The sequence below is a fragment of the Centruroides vittatus genome, unplaced genomic scaffold (genome assembly GCF_030686945.1).
Source record: "Centruroides vittatus isolate TY-2023 unplaced genomic scaffold, ASM3068694v2 contig_260, whole genome shotgun sequence".
Taxonomy (NCBI): domain Eukaryota; kingdom Metazoa; phylum Arthropoda; class Arachnida; order Scorpiones; family Buthidae; genus Centruroides; species Centruroides vittatus.
In genome coordinates, this window is record NW_027121652.1 from 54,744 (window position 1) to 75,508 (window position 20,765).

The window sequence follows — 20,765 nt, forward strand, 5'->3', positions numbered from 1 at the left end:
AATTTCTTTAAAAGGATTTGATCTCTACCGTAAAAATGATGACAGCCACACCCGCGCCAGTGGAGGTGTGGCTGTACTGGTTTCAAACCGCATCCCGTCTTTACCAGTACAAATAACAACAGAGCTGCAAGCCGTGGCAGTCAGAATTTCAATCGGCGTTACTGTCACAGTTTGTTCCATATACTTGCCACCAGATGTCAGAGTCAATGATGATGAATTGGATGCCTTGGTTGAACAGCTGCCAACTCCATTCCTTTTACTCGGTGATTTCAATGGTCACAATCCAATGTGGGGCAGTCCCGACATGAATCGTCGTGGCAGGGCCATTGAGAGATTTATAGGCAATCACCAACTGTATATATTTAATACCGGAGAAGTGACATACTTCCATGCCCCAACAAGAACATTCACTGCCATTGATTTATCATTAGCCAGTCCGAACTTGTTTTCAGCATTTACATGGGGGGTTGGATCTAATCCACTTTCTAGTGACCACTTCCCAATATTTCTAAAATACCGAGGCAGAGAAAGCTGTGAAACAGCCCGTCCACCACGCTGGAAACTTGAAACAGCAGATTGGCCTGCATTTTCTTCTTTGGCTAAAATCACTGAGGAAATGGTCAATACTGCTGATATCAATGATGCAGTTGAAGCCGTCACATCGACTATTATTCAGGCAGCTGAAAAAACAATGGGGATAACATCAACCAGATATCCAAAGCATCCGAAACCATGGTGGGATCAGAACTGCGAGGCAGCATTTAAAAAGCAAAAGAAAGCATGGGGGATTTTCAGAAGATACCCCACTGCTGAGAATTTGATTGCTTTTAAAAAAGCAAAGGCAAATGCCAGAAAATAAGGAGGCAAAGCCAAAGGGATTCTTGGAGGAAGTATGTATCTAGCATAACATCTTCCACCAGCTCAAAAGCAGTCTGGGATAAAATCCATAAAATTAATGGGAAATATGCTTCTCATTCCCTGTCTATGTTGGAAAATAATGGCACAATAATCAGTGATATACAAGGTATTGCTGATTTGTTGGGTGAGACGTTTTTGGCTTCATCCAGCAATATGATGTATGCAAGGAATTTTCAGGTTTATAAAGCCCAAAGTGAAAAACAGTACTTAAACTTTCACTCCTCATCTAATGAGGAATATAATGTGCCATTCACCAGAATCGAATTACATAAAGCGATGTCTCGCTCGGGGAATACCGCTGTAGGCCCGGATAAAATCCACTACAGCATGATTAAAAACTTGTCAGACAATTCCCTTTGTAATCTTTTGAATCTGTTTAACAGAATATGGACAGAACATATTTTTCCTGACTCTTGGAGGCTATCAATCATTATTCCCATTCCCAAGCCAGGTAAAGACTGCAAGAATCCCTCTAATTACAGACCAATCTCTCTTACGAGTTGTCTCTGTAAACTCTTTGAGAGAATGGTAAACGGACGTTTGATGTTCCTCCTAGAGGAAAAGAACTACTTTTCACCACATCAGAGTGGATTTCGTAGGAACAGGAGTACCACGGACAATTTAGTAAAGCTTGAGGCATCTCATACGCGAAGCGTTTGTTAGACGACAGCACTTAGTGTCTGTGTTTTTCGATATAGAGAAGGCCTATGATCGCTGCTGGCGATAGGAATACTTCGTGATCTGCACCAATTCGGATTGTGGGGTAATTTGCCAACTTTCATAACAAACTTTTTACGGAATCGAAGATTCCAAGTCAGGATGGGCACAACTTTATCTAGGCCTTACACACAAGAAGAAGGTGTTCCTCAAGGTTCTATTTTGAGTGTGACTCTGTTTCTAATTAAAATTAACAGCATAGCTAAATGTCTCCCTTCCAGTGTGAAACACTCTTTGTATGTGGATGACTTTCAGATCTCCTGCCAGTCTAGTAATATGAGTTTTATTGAGAGACAACTACAAACCTCCCTAAATCGCATAGACAATTGGTCCAAGACCAATGGTTTTAGCTTTAACGTAGAGAAGACGTCGTGCATTCACTTTTGCCGAAGGCGTGGTTTGCACCTGGAGTCTGAAATTTACCTAAATGGGGTTAAAATCCCAATGGTCAACGAAGCAAAATTTTTGGGTGTCGTGTTTGACCAAAAATTGACGTTCTTGCCACACTTGCGCAATTTGAAGAGTAGATGTTTAAAATCTTTGAACCTTTTAAAGGTATTATGCTGCTCATCCTGGGGAGCAGACAAATGTTCGATGCTCAGGATATAAAAAGCCCTCGTTTGCTCTAAGCTGGATTATGGATGTGTTGTTTATGGCTCTGCGCGAGAATCTATTCTTCGGATGCTGGATCCAATCCACCATCAAGCATTGCGTTTGTGCACTGGTGCATTTCGAACTTCTCCTGTTCAAAGTTTGTACGTGGATGCTTATGAGCCTCCACTATCTCTCAGGATATACTTGGTTGTTATGAGCTGTATTAATGGTATAAGATGAAAATAAACAATTAATTACATTACAGAATTTGTTACCGGCTCCTATTCTTTTTAGCATATTGATCAGAATGGAAATGTGCACAGAGTCATATGCTTTGGAAATGTCAATAAAGGCAGTAAAAATCTTTCTGCGCTTACGATGGAGATAAATTTGAATTAGTAACAGCAGTAGAAAAATAGCTGACTCGGTTCCTTTTGATTTAGTAAAAGCATACTGATATTGTAAATTTAAACCTTGTTTAGAGGACCAGCTTTGATATTGAGAGGTTAATATTGAGGTGAAACATTTTTTTAGCATGGGTAATAAAGCAATAGGACAGTAATTTTTGGGTTCTGTTTGGGTTCCTTTTTTTATAAAACATTAGAATTATTGCTGTACTCCAAGACTTTGGATATTTTGAGTGGTTATAAAAGTAATTAAATAGATCAAGAAGAACCTGTTTGCCTGATGGCGGCAGTAATTTAATGAATTTGGTTGTGATTTGATCAGTCCGGGGGATGTTTTCAGTTTTTACTGTTGAGGAGCTTGATGTGTCGATCCAGAAGTTATCTGTAAATCAAATATTTCATTTACAGAATTTGTAACTTCGGTCAATGGAGAAATACTATATTCTGTAAATCTATTCAAAAGAGTGATCCAGTCAGAAAATTCTATATGGACTGATTGCTCAGAATTTGGCCGTTTCAGTTTCTGCATCGTGACCAGAATACGTCATTATTTTTTAATATTTTTTGTTGTAACTTTTTAAGTAATTTAGTTTTTTGGTTTTTTATACATTGAAATAAGTAATTTTAGTTTGTTGATATTGTTTAAAGGAATCGGTTGTAGATAGTGTTCTAAACTGGTGTAATGCTTTAGTTTTTTTATTTTTTAAGTTGATACAGTCTATATCGTATCATGAGTTTTTCGGACCATGAATTTTTGGATTTTTGATCTTCCGGATTTGAGTGAATTCTTTTAGAATGCCTTCGAATTTAGAATAATACTCTACCTCGTCTAACAATCCTTTAGATAGTAAATAATTTATCTTACTACTAATTTGAGTTTGAAAATGATTGTAATTATAAACAGTTGTCTGGTAGCATGTAGATACTTGCGTACAATTGAGATTGGCTTTTTAACTCGAATATAGATCTGACTGGAAAATGGTTTGATGAGTCAGAATTTAGAACTTGGAGTTCAGAACATAAGTCTGCAAGCAGTTCTGAGCAGATTATTAAATCAATTATTGAACTACTGGTAGCAGTAACACAAATATAATCTGAGGGGAAATCTTTTACATTTCTTCTATTGAGTATGAATAATTGTGTTTGTTTCATTAGCTTGAGGAGATGATTTCCCAATTTGTTATATTTATTGTCTTTAGATTTATGGATATTTTGTATTTATAATTTCAGTCCTTTATAGTGTAAGTCCATGGTTTGTGCGATACGGGCATTAAAATTCAAATTTTCGTATTGACGAAATATTTCATTTAAAATTAGCAACTGTTCTGGAGGAATGTATATCACCATAATTATTAGTATTTTATTTTTCAAATTATTGATGTCTGAGTTGGTAATTAGTAGATGAACAATAATGTAATTATTACTTTGCTGATTGAGTATAATTTCGCCTAGCCTTTTTTTAATTATTAAATTAAGTCCGCCTGAAGGTCGTCCCGGACCCGTAGATTTTTGAGCCATTTGCATAATCATGTAATAGTTTTCTTTATCTTGAATCTGGGAATCAGGTGGAGAAGTCAACCAAGTCTTTGTAATGGCTAGAATGTCTGTATTTTTTAATAGATAAAGAAATTCTCTGGTGAGAACTTTCTTTGTAAGCCCTTGAGAGTTTTAATTGACAATAACAAAGTAGGAATTTCTGTGACTACAGATGTTTTTACTTGAAACTTTTGTTTTAACATGTACAGCAGTTGGAGATATTGATGGGTGATCAGATATTATACTTAATTCTTGATGAGGGTTGTCTTGATTGGTAATTTGTCATTTTGATTGTGATGTGGGTAAAGTAAATGGACCAAAGGAATCAGAACTCACCAATCCCTCCAAGATGGAGATATAGGTCAAAGAGTGATGACCAAATAACAGACTATCTCCTCAGAGTTTGGAGAGATGATCCTTCTTTAGCACATAGTGAAATGACAACAGCTTTTTTCACCATAACCTGGATCTTTTATTTAGATCTTGGGTGATTTCAGTGTCTTCCCAATTGTTTGATAAGTTTTTCTGCTTTATTTTTATAAAATTTGTAAAAAAGAGATTTCGGATCTGTATATTTTTAAAAGTTAACTTAATGGGTGGATATTCCGACTTGGACATTGGAATTACAGTGAGAAGATGGAATTACAGTGAGAAGATCCTCCATTGTAAATTCTTGTATGTTTAGTATTGATTTAATTAAGTTGAAAAATTCTAATTTATGTGGGGTTTCTTTACTAGGATATCTGTATAATATTACATTATTACGATACTGCTCATTGACCAGTGAGTCCATTCTAAATTGCATACTTTTGTTTTCTATCTTCAATTTTGCGATTTGTTGTTTGAGATTATTAATGTGACAATTCATCTTTCTATTTTGATCTTTAGTTTCCTGCACACTATTATGGATTATGTCTAATTCTTCTTTGATAGGAGACATTTGGTTAAGTATTTTTTCATTTGAGGAATTAATGAAATCAGAGAGTTTACTCCATAATGTAGTTGAGATGTCGGATGTATTCGTCGTGTTAGGGGAAAAAGGAGATAGAGGTTCAACTGGCTCACCTGGAATTAATGTACTTTGAAGTTCTGTGCCAAGGTTCGATCCAGTAGATACAGAAGGGAGTTTTGAAGAGTATTTTTCAGCATAAGCATTTTAGTCAGTTATGAGTCGAAAAGTAGAAGTCGAAGATGAATCCTTTTTTCCATCTACTTTGGTACGATTGAGTGGTGGCCTTCCCCTTTTTGCCGGAGATTGTTGCACCTTAGTAAGAATATTTGCTAATGATAAATAATTTAAATTTTAACTTTGAAAACAAAAAGTGGTAAGTAGGCGATTGGCAATAGTTGGTCTTTCCAGTGAAGCTAAGTGCGTAGAAAAGTTTGCCGACAGTACCGAACAACAGTAAGTCCTTTTCTTAAAATTATATTATTACATTCACCAATTAATATATTTCTATATATTCCTCTATGGATATCTAAAAATATAATAATATAAATTTTCCATCCAGAACCATACCTTATAAATTCATCAATAACACTTAAAATTTTTTCAAATGCATTTGTTAATTTATCATTAACCATATAATGAGATAAAATTAATTCAGGATTACTAGAAAAATAAAAATCCTGGAACTCTATTACATTATTTTCTTCATATTTTAAAAACTTCACTTTTTAAATGAATTAAAAATTTTTTTTATAGAATTTTATGTTGAAGAGCAATTGCCAATGGAGCAACAATGACTATATCATCTGCATAGGATAATGAATGAATACAAATGTTATCAATATAAATGCCGTCATTTTCGTTCGTAAAACAGTCATTCAGGTCAAATAGGTAAAAATTAAATAAATAAGGGGATAAAGGATCACCCTGCAACAATCCCCTGCTGACTGTAAATGGCGTCCCACATATATTATTTTGTTTAATTGTTACATTATAATTGCCGTGAAGTTGACCAATAATATTTGTTAGACATTTACTAGCATCATGTTTGAGTAATTTGCTTTGGAGCAATTTTATACATATTGAATCGTATGCTTTTGATAAGTCCAGAAAAATAGCAAAGACTTTCCTTCTTTTTAATAACTGCAGTTGTATAAGTGCCAACAAAACAAATAAGGCTTTTTGCGTGCCTCCGTGCGCTATATAAGCAAATTTAGTAGGGTTGTGTAAATTATTTGTCTTTGTCCACGTATTCAATTTTTTGGCTAATATGGCTGTGAAAATTTTTCTGAAATTTGACAGTAAGGCAATTGGTTGATAGTTTGCAGGATTGTCTGTCACCATGTTTGTAAATCATAGATAGAATCACCTTTTTCCAGTTTAAAGGAATTTCTCCGTTGGAGTAGATATTGTTATAGAATCTAGTCAAATACTGTATTAATTTGAAAGGCAAAAGTTTAATTAGAGAATTAGGAATGCCGTCAGATTCAGGGGCCAATTTGTTTTTTAGCTTGTTAATACATTCTTGAATTTCATGGACATTAATAGTTTCTTCATGATTTAGATGAAGAATCATGGAATATTCATGGTGAATATTAGACTGGTTATATAAATATTCGTCCAAAAATTTCTGGAAATAGTCAACCCAGTCTTCACGACTGATAAGTCTTTGGTTAGTATAACCATATCTATTCTGTCGATAGTCATTAATAATTTTCCAAAAGGTCCTCGAGTCTTTTGCCTCCATTAATGTTTTATTTAAATTAAACAAATGATGTTTCTTTTTTGCTCTTATTAAATTCATGTATGTTTTTTTGCTATTTATTTACTTGTTCAGGTCATCAGATAAATTAGTTTCACTAAATGTTTTTAACCAACGTTGTTTAATAATTTTATGTCGATCACAGCAGTAATCAAACCAAGAATTTTTATATTTTACTTTTCTGGTCGAATTGTGATATTTGACCTGGCATTCCGATAATTTAGATATTAACCTCCAATAGTTTGCAATAGGAACGTTGTTTTTCTCTTGCATTAAAAGTTCATCAGTTATGGATTCAGAACAAGTTAACCATTTTTGCATGCTAATTTTATGTGGAAGTTCTTTTTATTTTTGGATAATTGAGTCCCTCTATAACGTTTTATCGTGGATTTATCATTTTGTATTTCAAGCTGCATCGGGAAATGATCAGAAAGGTCTTCATTCAAAACAGTTAAAGCGATACATTGAATAAATACAAATAAATTATATTTAACAAAATATTAATAATATCAGATCTAACATCTACAAATAATGTACTAGGATCAGTATAATTAACAATGTTTGCTCTATAAGATATAATATTACCTCTAAATGCTGTGAGGATTTGCGCCTCTTTATTGAAAGGGCGAAGTTGACCCGACTCGTTCCTCTCGCTTTAGCTCAGGATGTTACGAAAGGACCTTTACCGTATGGGGGTAGTGGTAACATGCACGCAAAGACAATCACACAGGTACTGTAAATATAAAATTTATCGCGTTTATTTATATAAAAACATGCTTACAATAGAAACAGTGATCTGTCCAGCAAAAAGATAGCACCCAAATGATGGCGAGTCCTTCTCAGGGGCACGTGAGTCACACAACGAGGAAAAAGGTTTTTCTGCATAGGTTGTTGAGGGTTTTCCTTTAATCGTTTGGAAGAGGAAGTGGTAGCAAAGTTTACGTTGCACAAGATCACAGTGTTCACGATGTTCCATTGGGAAATTAAATCTCTAATTTGTTATGTGGAGAAGTCTGCGATGGGAAGTTTGGTCCCGGAAGTCTTCTGCTGTACTCGGTTCGTTCCTCTTTTTTCCTGCAATCCCGAGCTGAGTCAACTGGACTGATGTGTGTTGACTACAGCTATATCGAATGTAGCCAGTCTGTTTGTTGGGTAATGTGATTGAGGACTTTACAATTAAAGACACGTGTAGGACAATGAAATAAATTTAATAATAAAAGAAAACTTTTAAAATGACAAACAACTTGCAGACTTAAACACTATTCTTACAAATATACAAAACACTTGTTACATCAGGTTGTCGTATCCTATCGATACGCTTAATTGACAAAATTGGCGTTCTTTGTTAACAACACTTGATCGAAAATGAAATAACAACAAAATGATTAAGGCTCTGAGCGTGAACTAGTTGTTCCAGTAAGTAGGCCTAATCCTCACGTGTAGTTTTACGTAAAATATTCGTCAGTTTGTAAAGTACTGTTTAGTTTCCAACTCTTCCAACGATTATCGACACTACTGTGTGCCGGAATTAACCATTCCTTAACGGGTACTTTACGCAGATTTGCGTTAGCGTGCCAGGCCTGGACTTTAAGCGTGCACTGAATTAAATTATTACAAGGTTTGTCAGTAACAAAATCAAATATTTAATTAATCTTCTAGCAATAAACTATATACAGTATTTAGTAAAAATCAAACAATAATTTATTCAATGAAATTCAGTAAGAATCACCCTGACAATACTCAATTCAATCTATTTCTAACTTAATTCTATTCCCCTTTGGAATTTGACAAAATCAAAGACTTAACTTATAAACAATAATGCTTACAAATTACGGATCCTAACCGTCCCCTCAATATACTAGGAACCTATTTCCTCAAACTCTCAAGACTTCCTATAATCGTTGATCCACAATTCGAATAACTTCAAAATCGCCTTGGAACTATTTGATCCTATCGGACACCTCTCTCGTTCACTGATACGAAGCTCACCAAAACTCGTTGCTATTCGGAATTCACCTTTCCGTCTTCACTTGAGACTCGGGATTTATAGTGTGAGGTGACGTCACAATTCTGAATGAGATCACTTCCCTCATTTACATACTTAATGCTAACAATAAACTTTTTTCATTTGTCTGGCAGCCTATTTTCCAACAATACTCGCTAACCTTTTACACTATTCGTTTCCACAATTTTTTGGGACGTTTTTATTCTTTAAGGTCTAGCAAGTCCCTACTTTGTGCTTGTGGGGTCTTCCCCCCCCTTTTTCTCGGTGCGGACTTAATTTTTTCCGCTCGGGAAGTGCAAGTGTGTGCGAGTGTACGGCGCTTTTCTTTCGTGGGTAAGTTGGGTTTTTTTTCTTCTATTTTTAAGTTTCTAAGGTGAATGGTGAGGAAACCTTCGTCCTAACAAAACATAAGCCCCAAAAAAAATAGAATAATAAGCAAAATAAAAGTAAATAAAAATAATGCTCGGACTTGGTTCCTTACAAGTTGGGATCAATTCCTGGACGATGTGGTTGGATTTTTCTTTATGTACGGAACGGTTCAATCTTCATTCGTTACTGTTCGATTCTTACCTCACCTTCTCCCTTCATTGTCCAAATGGGAGCTTCCAAGTTTATTCCGATCCTCTTGAATTCTCGAAGGAACAAAAAAAAAGGTCTCTAACCAGTGTGACACGTGCTTTTATAGTTCCCGCCATCCGGGTACTTGTTATACACGTGATCCTCTTTAGGCCAATCAATTTCACCGCTGTGATGACCACAAATGTGATTCGCGTAACAAGAGAACAAAGAAAACCCGACATGATTTCTGTTAATGACGGAAAGTTATTACACACAAATATGAATATATATATATATTAATTAAAAACAAAAAACAATAGTGGCGGAGCACTACATATTTCCTCTGCAAAATTCACTTCCCAAAATGTAATTTGTGGAAGTCTATTTTTCGTCCACGTAAGTTATAAGGATTCTCCCCGCAAGTCGCCTTTTCGGGTCCACTCTGATTTACTTCAACGTTCTGAGCATGAGTATTAATGCTTCTACCCCTAACTATGCGATGATCCAAAATCTCCTCATCGTCCTCTGTCACAAGCTCTTCTATTCTTTTCCTTGGTGCAACTCTCCTTTTATTCACTTTAATCCAACCATAGCACGGTTTTAAGCAGTCAACATAGATTGTTTCCACATCCTTCATGTGGCACTTTTCCACGCGATAAGTAGTGGGGTTTATCACCTTGGTGATACGGAACAGCCTTATATAATTAGAAGCGAATTTCTTTTTCTTGTTACCCTTCTTTTGAACCCAAACCTTTTGACCCTCGTTAAATCTTATCAACTTCCTCTCTTTACTATGGAACTCTCGGCTTTTTTTATTATGGTTTTTTGCTCGATCACTTGCTAACTCCCTTATCGCACGTAATTTCATGGCTAGGAATGATCTTTCTTCATCAGTGGTCATGTACCTTAGAACACAATCAATGTTTGGGGCGTGTGGATCGATTCCAAATAAGAGGAAGGCCAGTGACTTGTCAATAGAAGAATGGTAGGTATTATCATATGCGAAACAAGCTGATGGAATTAGGTCATCCCACTTGGCGCCTTCGTCATTTGACGATTTTGCAATCATATCGATTAGGAACTTATTAACCTGCTCACATATACCGTTCGCGCATGGTCTATATGCAGTCGTCACGTTACGCCTAATTCCTAACCACTTGCAGCAATCCATGAACAGGGAAGATAAAAAATTGGTTCCCCTATCGGACACTATCACCTCTGGAGCCCCATATCTGCAAATTTTCTCATCAAATATCACATTGCTTATGGACCAAGCTGTTTGGTCTTTTATAGGATGGGCTTTCACAAACTGTGTGCAGATATCAATGATAACTAATATGAATTGATTTTCCTTCCTTGTCGTGTGAATAGGCCCTATTACGTCGACAGTGATTTTCTGGAAAGGTACTCTTGCTGCCTCATTTTCCTGGAATGGGGCTTTTTTTTTGTGGATATTATACCTCTGACATTTCTCACACTCCTTCACTATCTCCTCAACCTTACGCCTTAAATTCTTAATGAAGTAATTTTTCTCAATGTTCTTAACTGTCTTTAGTACACCCCAGTGCCCAGAAAGTTGATTCTAATGGAGTTCCCTTATTAAATCTTTTGCTAGATCTTCCCCTACACATAATTGATCAATATATTGATTACGTGACTTTAGAAGCCCCTTCCTGTATAAACAATCATTCATGACAATATACATCCTGTTACCTAATTCACCGTCACTAGTGCTTCTTAACAGATCTCTTTTAATAGGGCCAAATGTGTTGTCACGGTCTTGGGACTGGCAGATTTCATATCTACTCGGGTTTCCCATACTTGTGGGCTTTACCCCTATGTAATTTACACCATTTATATTCCTAAACAGGAAGTCAGCCATTTTATTATCTACACCTTTGATGTGCTGCACTTCAATGTGATAATCCATTAATTCTAGGATTCAACGTGTTAAGCGGCGACTACCATTCTGGATGTTACTTAGAAAGATCAAGGGTTTATGATCCGAAAGGATTATCGTCTGTTGTCCTAATATCACATACCTAAAATGCCTTTAGGCCAAAACGATTCCCAAACACTCTTTTTCAATTGTTGAGTAGTTGACTTTAGCTCCCTGAAATCTCTTGCTGTAATACCCTATCGGGGCTAACTCTCCTTTGTATCGTTGCTCAAGGACAGCAGCCACTGCCTTGTCTGATGCATCGGTGTGCAGGAAAAATGGCTCCTTAAAATTTGGGTGAGTAAGGATTGGCGGATTTGCAATAGTTGCTTTTAGCTTTTCAAAACTCTCTTGGCATTCAGAACCCCAACTGAATTTCCTGCCCTTTCTTGTTAGTTTGGTCAATGGAGTAGCAATTTTTGAAAAGGATGGGATAAAATTTTGGAAAAACCCCACTACACCTAGGAAACTCCAAACGTCTTTAATGCTGTGTGGTGCTTTAATATCTTTAATTGACTCGACATTGCTAGGGTCAGGAATCACACCTTTATTATTTATTACATGCCCTAGGTATTTTACCCCTCTCGCTAGAATTTGACATTTTTTTGGATTCACTTTTAATCCTTCATCCCTTAGAGTCTTGATTATCTGGTCGAGTAATTCCATGTGATCCTGTAAATTCTCAGAAAACAGCACTACATTGTCTTGAAAAACGAAGCAGCTATTTCCAATGAACCTTGCTAAAACTTTTGTCATTACAAACTGGAAAAATTTCCCACTGTTCTTGCCACCCTGGGACATCCTACACAGCTGGTATTTTCCCCACGGTGTTGAAAACGCGAACACATGTTTAACTTTAGGGTCTAAAGGGATCTGGAAGTATCCTGCCTTCAAATCTAGCACCGAAAAAATTTGTTACCGTTCAGTTGAGACAGGATATCATCTATTCTAGCCATTGGAAATATTTGGGCCTCAGTGATTTCATCTTACGCAAGTCAAGGGTGACACAAATTTCTCCTGAGTTCTTCGGAACGATGTGTATGGGTGAGTTCCACTCAGAAGTGCTTTCCTCACATATACCAGCCTTTACCAGCTCGCCAACTTTCCTCTTAAGAGCAGGTAAATAACTGCAAGGGATGCGATACTGTTTTGCATTAATTGGGCGTTCCGAGATCAATCTAACGGAATGTACGTATTTGCTTGTGTTAGATATGTCTGTTATCTCTTCCACAACCGCGTCAGGATATTTACTTAATACTTCAATCACTCTTCCCTTAACCTGGGCATCAAGGTGGTCCAACTTCCATGGTTTGATCTTAAAGTTGGTCTTATTATTAATATTTATACAGATTTTCCCATTCCTTCTTATCTCCTTTGACTTGATTACCGCTCTTACTCCTAGCAATATTCCAGGATGTCAACCAATTATGTACATTCCGATTATGAGATCGTACTGCGCACCTTCAGGGAATTTAACGCTTGGAATTTTCATCTCACTTTCATTCTTATTACAGAAATTGCACCTAACAGCTAGGGCCTCATCACTCCTTATGATCGCCCCTGACATACCACTAATGCAGGAGTCATTCTGGACTATCCATTTTTTATTCTTCAGTTTCACCCAGTCCGTGAGTTCATTCCTAACAATTGTCCTCTCAGCCCCTGTGTCTATCAACCCACTAATCTTTCGTCCAGCTATTTCACCTACAATAACGGGTAGCCCACGCTCAGTAAGTGTATATTCTCGGTCAGTTCCAAACCAGCTAGGTCATTAGCCTGACCTCCTAAATGACCGCCAATTAGTTTAAAGCTTTCTTTTGCTTACATTGTCGGGAGATATGGCCCCTTTCACCATACGAGTAACATCTTCGGGACTCTCCTCAATTCTTCGCAGGATTTCTGCCTCCCCTTACACATTCAAGAACGGATGATACAGACTCATTCAACTTTTTTATCTGAGTTTCCAATTCAGCTACCCAATGATCTAATTGCTCTTCCTGTCTACTTGAACATCCCTCGCGTTCTATATTAACACATATTTCACTCACCCCACTTCGCTTATTGCACGCGGACTCAATCTCCTCCTCTTCCTGAGCTTTACTTATCGCCCTCTCTAACGAGCTTGACTTTGCATCACCTGTCTTTGGATCTCGGTCTTTAACCCCTTCATAAAACATTCCATAACAGTGTTATCCTTTAGCATAGCTAGATTTGTGTTGCGCGTCACAGCACGGGAGAACAGAGATTTCACACATATTCCATATTCGTAAACCCTCTCCCCTATTTTCTGGGATATTCTGAGCACCTGGTTGAATGGGTCTTGTTCTTTCTCCTTCCGCCCAAAACACTTTACAAGTCCTTTCTTTAATTCCTTGTAACCCTTCACCCCTTGATCCTTTAAGTAAAAAAAAAAAAATGGATAAGGGCTCACCTTTAAGCTGGGCTTGGATTACTGTTATCTTAACCGTCTCATTCCAACTTGCTAGAGATGCGACGTTTTCCACAGTCTGAAAAAATCAGCGCATGTCTAACACATCCCCAGGTAGATTTGAGAAACCTGGGATCATGCCCATGAATCCGGTCACAATGGGTACGTTTCCGCTCTCCCCAACCCTGCTGATCTGCTGGTAACCTGTTCTTCTATCCCTTCGTACAAAATGTTAGTACGGTACAGTGTTAGGCACAATCCACACGGTTAGAAATTCCAGACCACACGATAATACTTTGCAATGTATAATATAGTCCATATTAAGACAGTCCTCTTACAAATAATTACCCAATGATCAATCCTGTCGCGGACGCCAATGTGTTTACTACAGCTATAGCGAATGTAGCCAGTCTGTTTGTTGGGTAATGTGATTGAGGACTTTACAATTAAAGACACGTGTGGGACAATGAAATAAATTTAATAATAAAAGAAAACTTTTAAAATGACAAACAACTTGCAGACTTAAACACTATTCTTACAAATATACAAAACACTTGTAACATCAGGTTGTCGTATCCTATCGATACGCTTAATTGACAAAATTGACGTTCTTTGTTAACAACACTTGATCGAAAATGAAATAACAACGAAATGATCAAGGCTCCGAGCGTGAACTAGTTGTCCCAGTAAGTAGGCCTAATCCTCACGTGTAGTTTTACGTAAAATATTCGTCAGTTGGGATCAATTTCTGGACGATGTGGTTGGATTTTCCTTTATGTACGGAACGGTTCAATTTTCATTCGTTACTGTTTGATTCTTACCTCACCTTCTCCCTTCATCGTCCAAATGGGAGCTTCTAAGTTTATTCCGATCCTCTTGAATTCTCGAAGGAACAAAAAAAAGGTCTCTAACCAGTGTGACACGTGCTTTTATAGTTCCCGCCATCCGGGTACTTGCTATACACGTGATCCTCTTTAGGCCAATCAATTTCACCGCTGTGATGACCACAAATGTGATTCGCGTAACAAGAGAACAAAGAAAACCCGACATGATTTCTGTTAATGACACCAAGACAAAGGTTAAGGGCCTGACCCGGAGGTATAGCCCTGTTAGACTAGAAAACGAGGAAGATGTAAAGAGGGTTCAGAAGAAGTTAGAGGGTAGGTGAAATAAAGTAAGATAGGAGAGAAGGAAAGTAGTCAACCTGGGACCATGGGCGCCCTGCATCGCATTTATTTAAAACAAAACAAAAACAATACAAGCAAATTTACACTGATGTACAAATAGACAAAACAATAATTACACTTAAAGGTTTGATGATATACATAATTGCAGAGTAAACATACTAACAGTTAGAAATACAGGCGATATATCTAACAAACAGTAAAATGTACAAGTGATAAACAATAAAACATACGAGTAGTATCTAGCAAACATGCACAAAACTTAGCAGAACGCGGTTAGGTAGTACAGATATAAAGTAAAACAAATATATGACAAGAGTAACAGAATACATACAATTGACAGATAGTATTAACATAGGTGTCAAATGAAGGGTGTGGTTACAAAGAAAATACATACGATGAACAAACAGAAGAACCAGAGTCCGTTGCTAGAGATATGACGAGGATTTGGATAGCAGTATGCATAAAATTAAACATTAATTACAATTAAATGCGCGTGATGAGTAAGAAGCGTAACTACAAGACGATAGACAAATGCATTATATGAGAACACCGTAGAAGTAGATTGAGATACAGAGATACAAGCAATAAAATTAAGTAAATACAAAAGAAAAACAGATGAATAGATGAGCAGCTTACATTGGAGATGGAGACTAAGGTAGTGGCCGCAGTCCAGAGTCCAGGTCATGGTAGGATGGCCGGTGGAACACACTATGAGGCTAGAAGAGCAGGGAGGCCGCACAAATTTGGTACATCTAGCTATGCTAGTCTAAGATTTGAATGTTTTTGGCAAATGTTTTCAGAGCAATAAGATTGTCTTTATTACTGCTGAAGGCACTAGGGTTGCAGGGCCAATGGCTTCCGTTCCTGGTCACTACGTCTTTGAGAGTTTTCCGATGCCAAGTGTATAGCGGGCAGTGATAAATAATGTGGTGAGAGTCCTCTTCCTCTTTGAGGTTGCAAACACATAGACCGTCCGTTTTGTTGACGAACCTTTTGAGGTAGCTTTTTAAGTTACCATGGCCGGTAACTAGCTGAGTAAGCTGGAATCATTAAAAGAGCTCAGCAATTAAACAACTATAATAGAACACCTTAATTTTGCTGAGAAACATATATTTTAATCACAAACGTTTTCAACCTGATTAACAGGTCATCCTCAGGTCTACAAAACGATAATGGAACATAAACGTTCCATGTATAAAATATAAATATTTAAATCAAAATTTAGAACAAGAATTTAAAAAATATACCATAGAAACGGAATAAAACATAAAATTAAAATATATAAGAGAATAAATAAAAATAAAGATAAAGTAAAAAAATAAAAAATTATAACTAATAGTTTTCCAATAACTAATTCTAGCATGAGTTTTCAGTGAACTTTTTAATCATGTATTTCCACGCTGACGACAGGCTCTCAGCATCCCTCGCATTCAAACATCCTTCCCATAGTCTACTCTTATATATTTCAATCTTCTCTGCTGTCATTGATAAAGTGGGGGAAGATACTGGTTTTATAATCGTTGCCTCGTCCCATTTTACTACCGAACCTTGGACTTGCGACATTTGTGATAAAACTGTGGTATTGGATCCTTTTTTTACGTTATACCGATGTTCTTTTAGCCTTACCCCTAAGCTCCTGTTGGTGACGCCGATGTAGTCTTTCTTAACATCCAGCTGGATGTTTTCATAAGGAACTTTATAGACACCTGGTTTTTCTTCTGCATTTATTCTATCTTTATCATTTCTCAATATCTTATATAAACTTGGGGCTCTTTTTAAAATATTTATATTTTATACATGGAACGTTTATGTTCCATTATCGTTTTGTAGACCTGAGGATGACCTGTTAATCAGGTTGAAAACGTTTGTGATTAAAATATATGTTTCTCAGCAAAATTAAGGTGTTCTATTATAGTAAGCTGGAATGTCGTAACGTAGTGGGGCTTCACGTGTTTGTCAGGAATATTCGGAAAGAAGCTATAAGTGAGCCTCCCGGTGTCACCACTGTCCCACCTTTGCTGCCAGAGGCACCTAATGGCATCATGAAGTTTATTTTTAATGAAAGTAGTGCTTAGCCTATTGTACGAGATGGTGCAGTTAGAGTTAGGGACACTGCGAGCAAGGAGGTCAGCCCTCTCATTGCCTGGGGTACCAGAGTGCCCCTTAACCCAGTTGAAGGAGACCTTGATGTTGTTTTCCCTTAGGTTAAGAATAGTATTAATACTATTGTTTACTATGAGAAGAGTACTATTAAGTTCACTGAGTTGCTGCAGAGCAGTTTTGCTGTCACTGTGAATACTGTAATTCCTGATGCGAAAGAGTTGGGCATTATCTTGAATCCAGGACAGAGCGTAAAAGATGGCCAACGACTCTGCCTGGTTGTTGGTACAGTTAGTATTTAGTCTTCTGCGCATCTGATGAAGACAGCAATGTCTATTATAAGCAGCAAAAGCACACCCGACTGCCTTGCTGGCTTTGGAACCGTCTGTGAATATATTGATCACGTTGTTTCCATTGCTGATGGTACCAGTGTCTTCAATAATAGATAAGCTTGGGTGGATGGCAGAATGATTGGTCTTGTCAATGCCGTTGGTCACGACCAGTTCTGCGATGTTCTTTATGTCTTCCGTAGGACTATCAGTAGCAATTAGTTTGTAAAACTGATCAGTGGTAAGCATGCCATTAGCCAACTTGTTAAGGCTGTAGTATATGAACCTCTCCCAGATCTTGAGGTCAATGGGCAGTAGGTTGCAAAGGACCAGCAGAGCGTCCTTGGGTGCCGTCTTGTAGGCTTTTGTGGCAGAGATGGCCGAGAGCCTCTGAATTGAGAGCAGCTTCCTCTTTATGTGGACTCTGAGTACAGAGGAGCCCCAGACTTCGGCACCATACAAGATAATAGGTTCTATAGCGGAGGTATATAGGATCCTGCTGGTAGTTGGGCCGTAGCCCCACCTGTTCTTGCAGATGGACTTTAGGGCTTGAGTGATTTTGGTGGCTTTTTCATAAATGTAGTGGACGTGGTCTGTCCACTTAAGCCTATGGTCAATAATTACACCTAAGTACTTCACTGATTGTGAGTTTTTGATTTTAATATTATTGATTTTAATGCTCGGCCCTTTCTTCAATGTGCTGCCCTTAGAAAATACCACTACGCTACACTTGGAGTAGTTGATGTCTAGCTTCTCCCTTTTACTCCAGTTGTAAATTTCAGTGAGGGTATTATTAACCCTTTCCTGGAGAACTTTGTGGTTGAAGTGGCTCATTAAGACCACGGTGTCATCAGCGTACCCCTGTATGAGAGGCTCGTGGTCTAGATGTCGCTCAGCTGGGAGACGAAGCAAGCTGTTATATAGCACATTCCACAGAAAAGGGCCTGACCTGGAACCCTGTGGACAGCCCCTATTAATCTGCTTTTGCAGATACGTATTGACACCAGTGGAGACTATAATGCTTCTGTTGCTTAAGTAACTTTCAACAAGATTATAAATATTTTGAGGGCAGTTATTTTCTCTAAGGTTATTCAGAATGGCCGGCCACCACGCATGGTCAAAAGCCCCTTTAAAGTCAATTGTAACCATGATGGTGTGATTTTTATTCTGCCGAGCCTGTAATATATGGTTGTAGATGTTATCTATGGCTTGCATGGTGCCTTTCCTCTTAATAAAGCCAAACTGCTTCTCGGAAATAATACTGTTCTTCTCATAGTGGTATATTATCCTATTGATCATAAGGGAATCCAAGACCTTGCCGATTATGGGTAGCAGAGAGATGGGCCTGAAGTCCGAGGCCGATTTTGGAGTCTTTTCCTTAGTTTTGGGAATCAATTTTATTGTAGCCTGTTTCCAGACGGTGGGAAAGAAGCCAAGTTCAAGACACTTGTTAAGTAAGACAGTGATGGTTGTTGGAATGGCTCTAAAGGCAAGTTTGGCCATTTTTGCCGAGATGTAGTCAGGGCCTGGAGCTTTATTTAGCTTGAGATTGCCAAATTCCTTGGTAATTTCGTTGTAAGTGAAAGGAGTGTCGTTAGTATTGTTGTTGTACCTCTCCTGCAGATTTCTCCTGATATTAATGTGATATTGACTGTCGGTGGAAGTGGAATCATCAGGAAACAACTTGTTGATTAGATAATTATTAGTGTCATTGATGGAATTTGTGTGTTCTCCACTGTCGGTAATTGAGGGAGGGATTTCCACTTTCTTCTTCTTGTTTGCCACAATGTAGTAAGGTGCTGACCAAGGTTTGTCCCTACCAAGAGAAGTACAAAAGTCTCTCCACGCCTGCGTCTTGGCCTTGTTAATAGATGTTTTATAAGCACGAAAGAGAGTACTGTAAACTTCCTTCAGTTCTTGCTTTTTAGTAGAGTTGGTTTCCCTCCTCATCCTCCTTTTGGCCCTCCTGAGTGCAGACCGTTTTTTGGCTAAGTCTGGATTCCACCAAGGGGCATGATCTTCACAGTCTTGGGTGTAGTGGCTTGTATGTAGGAGCTATGGATGACATTGTTAAGGACACTGATTTTATTATTTAAGTCTTCCCGGTTACTGATGTTTATGATATCACTTGGGTCCCACTGCAGCTGGATTAGTTGTTGGAATAGATCCTAGTTAGTATGCTGGTATTTTGTTAAAGGAGTAGTCTGATCGATCACTATTTCTATGTAGCTATGGTCGCTAGCAGAATGTATGTCGGTGGTGTTACAATTAATTTTCCTCAAATCGAGCCTCTTGGATCCCAGACAGATGTCAATCCAGCTCTCCCTATTAGTAGATGAGAAGGTTGGAAGTGGGCTGCTGTTAAGAGAGGTAAGTTCGAGCTGGGTCATAAGTTCTTCGACCTGGTAGCCTCTGGGGTCCTTGACAGGGCTATGCCAGGAGTGGGACTTGGTGTTGAAATCACCAGAAATAATGATGGGGTAGTCCTGCAGCTGCTGAACAGTATTTGTAAGGAGCTCGAGAGAGTCAGTAAGATCCTCTGAGGGAGGGCAATAAAAGGAGATGAGAATTAAGTTGGAGCAACTGGTATTCACGCTGATAGAAGTGAAGCTATTGTTGCTGTGATGCGTTAAAAGCTGAGTTGCAATGTTATTATTCAAAATGACGAATCCCGCTTTGGGAGGCTCAGGAAGCGTCTTCATGATAAATGGTCTGGTGGCTACCAAACAAGGCGACCTTGCCCTGAAAAGTGTAGGGCTCCTGTATTATTAGGATATCTATTTTCTTGGTGTACGCCTGGTGAAGAGCTTCAGACGCGGCTGCCTTGCACCTCTGAAGGTTAATTTGAAGTAACCTCAAACAGTCGTTATTCTGATTATAACCCATAATTGGTCTGTCTGATGATTTGAGCCTTCATCTGAATAGTAATAGGACAATGTGGGTTGAAAGAGTTGTGGTCTGTCAGATAACGTTCATTTTCAGGAAGGTCCTTATTGGCAGCTCTACAATTGGTACAACTAGGGGTGTGCTCAAGTCTTCTACACTCGCTGAATCTGTGGCCCTTTTCGCAATGGCTACACCTCTGCTTGTTAGGGCAACTGGTAGACAGGTGATTGTAGCCACAGCATTGGTAACAGCGTACCAGCAGGATATAATCGTTTGCAACGATCTTAGCCCATTGCATCGCTATGTGTTTCGTTTGAATTAATAGGTCTCTGATTCTTGGGGATGAGGAAAGAACAATATGTCTACAATTTTTTTTACAGTTATTACGGAAGAGAACAATGCTAACCCTAGTGTTGTTCATAAATTCTTCTCTAGGAATAATTTGGAAGT